This window comes from Gadus macrocephalus, chromosome 4, assembly GCF_031168955.1.
Source record: "Gadus macrocephalus chromosome 4, ASM3116895v1".
Taxonomy (NCBI): domain Eukaryota; kingdom Metazoa; phylum Chordata; class Actinopteri; order Gadiformes; family Gadidae; genus Gadus; species Gadus macrocephalus.
Window position 1 is genome coordinate 33,063,950 of NC_082385.1, and position 7,532 is coordinate 33,071,481.

The following is a 7,532-nucleotide window of genomic DNA, read 5'->3' on the forward strand; positions in this document are numbered from 1 at the left end:
AACAACAGTGTTACCCCTTATGTTTTTGTTCATGAAGACAAAAAACAACAGTGTTACCCCTTATGTTTCATTCATGACGACCAATAAAAAACAAGTGTTACCCCTTATGTTTTTTTTCATGGCGACCAATAAAAACGACAGTGTTACCCCTTATGTTTTATTCATGACAACCAATAAAAAACAACAGTGTTACCCCTTATGTTTTTTTTCATGACGACCAATAAAAAAACACAGTGTTACCCCTTATGTTTTTGTTCATGACGACAAAAAACAACAGTGTTTTATTCTTATGTTTTATTCTTGACGACCAATAAAAAACAAGTGTGTTACCCCTTATGTTTTTTTCATGACCAACTTGACGTTATAATTCGCATGAAATGGAAATATGTGTCTTCCATCAGAGGACGTAAACCGGACTTCAACCCCGGTCTCCAGGGGGTTAGCTCACAGCCCTCTCCACTGCACCACTGAGGCGATGACAATACATAGTAATCAATCATCAATAAAGAGGAAAAAATGACATTAAAAAGTATGTGTGTATTTCTATTATTTCCCTTATGTTTTTTTCCATTACGACCAATAAAAAACAACAGTTTTACACCTTATATTTTATTTGACAAAGACAACAGTGTTTCCCCCTTTTGTTTTTTTCATGACGACCAATAAAAAACAAGTGTTACCCCTTATGTTTTTTTCATGACGACAGATAAAAAACAAGTGTTACCCCTTATGTTTTTTTCATGACGACAGATAAAAAACAAGTGTTACCCCTTATGTTTTTTTCATGACGACCAATAAAAAACAACAGTGTTACCCCTTATGTTTTTTTTCATGACGGCCGATAAAAAACAACAGTGTTACCCCTTATGTTTTTGTTCATGACGACAAAAAACAACAGTGTTACCCCTTATGTTTTATTCATGACGACCAATAAAAAACAACAGTGTTACCCCTTATGTTTTTTTTCATGACGACCAATAAAAAACAACAGTGTTACCCCTTATGTTTTTTTCATGACGACCAATAAAAAACAACCTTGTTACCCCTTATGTTTTTGTTCATGACGACAAAAAACAACAGTGTTTTATTCATGACGACCAATAAAAAACAACAGTGTTACCCCTTATGTTTTTTTTCATGACGACCGATAAAAAACAACAGTGTTACCCCTTATGTTTTTTTTCATGACGGCCGATAAAAAACAACAGTGTTACCCCTTATGTTTTTGTTCATGAAGACAAAAAACAACAGTGTTACCCCTTATGTTTCATTCATGACGACCAATAAAAAACAAGTGTTACCCCTTATGTTTTTTTTCATGGCGACCAATAAAAACGACAGTGTTACCCCTTATGTTTTATTCATGACAACCAATAAAAAACAACAGTGTTACCCCTTATGTTTTTTTTCATGACGACCAATAAAAAAACACAGTGTTACCCCTTATGTTTTTGTTCATGACGACAAAAAACAACAGTGTTTTATTCTTATGTTTTATTCTTGACGACCAATAAAAAACAAGTGTGTTACCCCTTATGTTTTTTTCATGACCAACTTGACGTTATAATTCGCATGAAATGGAAATATGTGTCTTCCATCAGAGGACGTAAACCGGACTTCAACCCCGGTCTCCAGGGGGTTAGCTCACAGCCCTCTCCACTGCACCACTGAGGCGATGACAATACATAGTAATCAATCATCAATAAAGAGGAAAAAATGACATTAAAAAGTATGTGTGTATTTCTATTATTTCCCTTATGGTTTTTTCCATTACGACCAATAAAAAACAACAGTTTTACACCTTATATTTTATTTGACAAAGACAACAGTGTTTCCCCCTTTTGTTTTTTTCATGACGACCAATAAAAAACAAGTGTTACCCCTTATGTTTTTTTCATGACGACAGATAAAAAACAAGTGTTACCCCTTATGTTTTTTTCATGACGACAGATAAAAAACAAGTGTTACCCCTTATGTTTTTTTCATGACGACCAATAAAAAACAACAGTGTTACCCCTTATGTTTTTTTTCATGACGGCCGATAAAAAACAACAGTGTTACCCCTTATGTTTTTGTTCATGACGACAAAAAACAACAGTGTTACCCCTTATGTTTTATTCATGACGACCAATAAAAAACAACAGTGTTACCCCTTATGTTTTTTTTCATGACGACCAATAAAAAAACACAGTGTTACCCCTTATGTTTTTGTTCATGACGACAAAAAACAACAGTGTTTTATTCTTATGTTTTATTCTTGACGACCAATAAAAAACAAGTGTGTTACCCCTTATGTTTTTTTCATGACCAACTTGACGTTATAATTCGCATGAAATGGAAATATGTGTCTTCCATCAGAGGACGTAAACCGGACTTCAACCCCGGTCTCCAGGGGGTTAGCTCACAGCCCTCTCCACTGCACCACTGAGGCGATGACAATACATAGTAATCAATCATCAATAAAGAGGAAAAAATGACATTAAAAAGTATGTGTGTATTTCTATTATTTCCCTTATGGTTTTTTCCATTACGACCAATAAAAAACAACAGTTTTACACCTTATATTTTATTTGACAAAGACAACAGTGTTTCCCCCTTTTGTTTTTTTCATGACGACCAATAAAAAACAAGTGTTACCCCTTATGTTTTTTTCATGACGACAGATAAAAAACAAGTGTTACCCCTTATGTTTTTTTCATGACGACAGATAAAAAACAAGTGTTACCCCTTATGTTTTTTTCATGACGACCAATAAAAAACAACAGTGTTACCCCTTATGTTTTTTTTCATGACGGCCGATAAAAAACAACAGTGTTACCCCTTATGTTTTTGTTCATGACGACAAAAAACAACAGTGTTACCCCTTATGTTTTATTCATGACGACCAATAAAAAACAACAGTGTTACCCCTTATGTTTTTTTTCATGACGACCAATAAAAAACAACAGTGTTACCCCTTATGTTTTTGTTCATGACGACAAAAAACAACAGTGTTTTATTCATGACGACCAATAAAAAACAACAGTGTTACCCCTTATGTTTTTTTTCATGACGACCGATAAAAAACAACAGTGTTACCCCTTATGTTTTTTTTCATGACGGCCGATAAAAAACAACAGTGTTACCCCTTATGTTTTTGTTCATGAAGACAAAAAACAACAGTGTTACCCCTTATGTTTCATTCATGACGACCAATAAAAAACAAGTGTTACCCCTTATGTTTTTTTTCATGGCGACCAATAAAAACGACAGTGTTACCCCTTATGTTTTATTCATGACAACCAATAAAAAACAACAGTGTTACCCCTTATGTTTTTTTTCATGACGACCAATAAAAAAACACAGTGTTACCCCTTATGTTTTTGTTCATGACGACAAAAAACAACAGTGTTTTATTCTTATGTTTTATTCTTGACGACCAATAAAAAACAAGTGTGTTACCCCTTATGTTTTTTTCATGACCAACTTGACGTTATAATTCGCATGAAATGGAAATATGTGTCTTCCATCAGAGGACGTAAACCGGACTTCAACCCCGGTCTCCAGGGGGTTAGCTCACAGCCCTCTCCACTGCACCACTGAGGCGATGACAATACATAGTAATCAATCATCAATAAAGAGGAAAAAATGACATTAAAAAGTATGTGTGTATTTCTATTATTTCCCTTATGGTTTTTTCCATTACGACCAATAAAAAACAACAGTTTTACACCTTATATTTTATTTGACAAAGACAACAGTGTTTCCCCCTTTTGTTTTTTTCATGACGACCAATAAAAAACAAGTGTTACCCCTTATGTTTTTTTCATGACGACAGATAAAAAACAAGTGTTACCCCTTATGTTTTTTTCATGACGACAGATAAAAAACAAGTGTTACCCCTTATGTTTTTTTCATGACGACCAATAAAAAACAACAGTGTTACCCCTTATGTTTTTTTTCATGACGGCCGATAAAAAACAACAGTGTTACCCCTTATGTTTTTGTTCATGACGACAAAAAACAACAGTGTTACCCCTTATGTTTTATTCATGACGACCAATAAAAAACAACAGTGTTACCCCTTATGTTTTTTTTCATGACGACCAATAAAAAACAACAGTGTTACCCCTTATGTTTTTTTCATGACGACCAATAAAAAACAACCTTGTTACCCCTTATGTTTTTGTTCATGACGACAAAAAACAACAGTGTTTTATTCATGACGACCAATAAAAAACAACAGTGTTACCCCTTATGTTTTTTTTCATGACGACCGATAAAAAACAACAGTGTTACCCCTTATGTTTTTTTTCATGACGGCCGATAAAAAACAACAGTGTTACCCCTTATGTTTTTGTTCATGAAGACAAAAAACAACAGTGTTACCCCTTATGTTTCATTCATGACGACCAATAAAAAACAAGTGTTACCCCTTATGTTTTTTTTCATGGCGACCAATAAAAACGACAGTGTTACCCCTTATGTTTTTTTCATGACGACCGATAAAAAACAACAGTGTTACCCCTTATGTTTCGTTTTTCATGACGACCAATAAAAAACAACAGTGTTACCCCTTATGTTTTTTTCATGACGACCAATAAAAAAACAACAGTGTTACCCCTTATGTTTCGTTTTTCATGACGACCAATAAAAAACAACAGTGTTACCCCTTATGTTTTTTTCATGACGACCATTAAAAAACAACAGTGTTACCCCTTATGTTTTTGTTCATGACGACAAAAAACAACAGTGTTACCCCTTATGTTTTATTCATGACGACCAATAAAAAACAACAGTGTTACCCCTTATGTTTTTGTTCATGACGACAAAAAACAACAGTGTTACCCCTTATGTTTTATTCATGACGACCAATAAAAACGACAGTGTTACCCCTTATGTTTTTTTCATGACGGCCGATAAAAAACAACAGTGTTACCCCTTATGTTTTTTTTCATGACGACCAATAAAAAACAACAGTGTTACCCCTAATGTTTTTTTTCATGACGAACGATAAAAAAAAAATTGTTTAGACGTTTTTGCGGGGATCCGAACCTGAGCTGTTCAGAGTGTGAACTTCCAAACTAATCAATGCACCATCACGACACTGAACAAAGTCGTCACAATGGTTATACTTGGCGTTATAATTCGCATGAAATGGAAATATGAGTCTTCTATCAGAGGACGTAAACCGGACTTGAACCCCGGTCTCCAGGGGGTTAGCTCACAGCTCTCTCCACTGCCCCACTGAGGCGATGACAATACATAATAAGCAATCATCAATAAAGAGGATAAAAATGACATTCAAAAGTATGTGTGTATTTCTATTATTTCCCTTATGGTTTTTTCCATTACGACCAATAAAAAACAACAGTTTTACACCTTATATTTTATTTGACAAAGACAACAGTGTTTCCCCCTTTTGTTTTTTTCATGACGACCAATAAAAAACAACAGTGTTACCCCTTATGTTTTTTTTCATGACGGCCGATAAAAAACAACAGTGTTACCCCTTATGTTTTTGTTCATGACGACAAAAAACAACAGTGTTACCCCTTATGTTTTATTCATGACGACCAATAAAAAACAACAGTGTTACCCCTTATGTTTTTTTTCATGACGACCAATAAAAAACAACAGTGAAAAAAACATAAGGGGTAACACTTGTTTTTTTATTGGTCGTCATGAATAAAACACTGTTGTTTTTTGTCGTCATGAACAAAAACATAAGGGGTAACAAGGTTGTTTTTTATTGGTCGTCATTATGTTTTTTTCATGACGACCAATAAAAAACAACCTTGTTACCCCTTATGTTTTTGTTCATGACGACAAAAAACAACAGTGTTTTATTCATGACGACCAATAAAAAACAAGTGTTACCCCTTATGTTTTTTTCATGACGACCGATAAAAAACAACAGTGTTACCCCTTATGTTTTTTTTCATGACGGCCGATAAAAAACAACAGTGTTACCCCTTATGTTTTTGTTCATGAAGACAAAAAACAACAGTGTTACCCCTTATGTTTCATTCATGACGACCAATAAAAAACAAGTGTTACCCCTTATGTTTTTTTTCATGGCGACCAATAAAAACGACAGTGTTACCCCTTATGTTTTTTTCATGACGACCGATAAAAAACAACAGTCTTACCCCTTATGTTTCGTTTTTCATGACGACCAATAAAAAACAACAGTGTTACCCCTTATGTTTTTTTCATGACGACCAATAAAAAAACAACAGTGTTACCCCTTATGTTTCGTTTTTCATGACGACCAATAAAAAACAACAGTGTTACCCCTTATGTTTTTTTCATGACGACCATTAAAAAACAACAGTGTTACCCCTTATGTTTTTGTTCATGACGACAAAAAACAACAGTGTTACCCCTTATGTTTTATTCATGACGACCAATAAAAAACAACAGTGTTACCCCTTATGTTTTTGTTCATGACGACAAAAAACAACAGTGTTACCCCTTATGTTTTATTCATGACGACCAATAAAAAACAAGTGTTACCCCTAATGTTTTTTTTCATGACGACCAATAAAAACGACAGTGTTACCCCTTATGTTTTTTTTCATGACGACCAATAAAAAACAACAGTGTTACCCCTAATGTTTTTTTTCATGACGAACGATAAAAAAAAAAAAAATTCTACGTTTTTGCGGGGATCCGAACCTGAGCTGTTCAGAGTGTGAACTTCCAAACTAATCAATGCACCATCACGACACTGAACAAAGTCGTCACAATGGTTATACTTGACGTTATAATTCGCATGAAATGGAAATATGTGTCTTCCATCAGAGGACGTAAACCGGACTTGAACCCCGGTCTCCAGGGGGTTAGCTCACAGCTCTCTCCACTGCACCACTGAGGCGATGACAATACATAATAATCAATCATCAATAAAGAGGATAAAAATGACATTAAAAAGTATGTGTGTATTTCTATTATTTCCCTTATGGTTTTTTCCATTACGACCAATAAAAAACAACAGTTTTACACCTTATATTTTATTTGACAAAGACAACAGTGTTTCCCCCTTTTGTTTTTTTCATGACGACCAATAAAAAACAACGGTGTTACCCCTTATGTTTTTGTTCATGACGACAAAAAACAACAGTGTTACCCCTTATGTTTTATTCATGACGACCGATAAAAAACAACAGTGTTACCCCTTATGTTTTTTTTCATGACGGCCGATAAAAAACAACAGTGTTACCCCTTATGTTTTTGTTCATGACGACAAAAAACAACAGTGTTACCCCTTATGTTTTATTCATGACGACCAATAAAAAACAAGTGTTACCCCTTATGTTTTTTTTCATGACGACCAATCAAAACGAAAGTGTTACCCCTTATGTTTTTTTCATGACGGCCGATAAAAAACAACAGTGTTACCCCTTATGTTTTTTTTCATGACGACCAATAAAAAACAACAGTGTTACCCCTAATGTTTTTTTTCATGACGAACGATAAAAAAAAAATTGGTTCGACGTTTTTGCAGGGATCCGAACCTGAGCTGTTCAGAGTGTGAACCTCCAAACTAA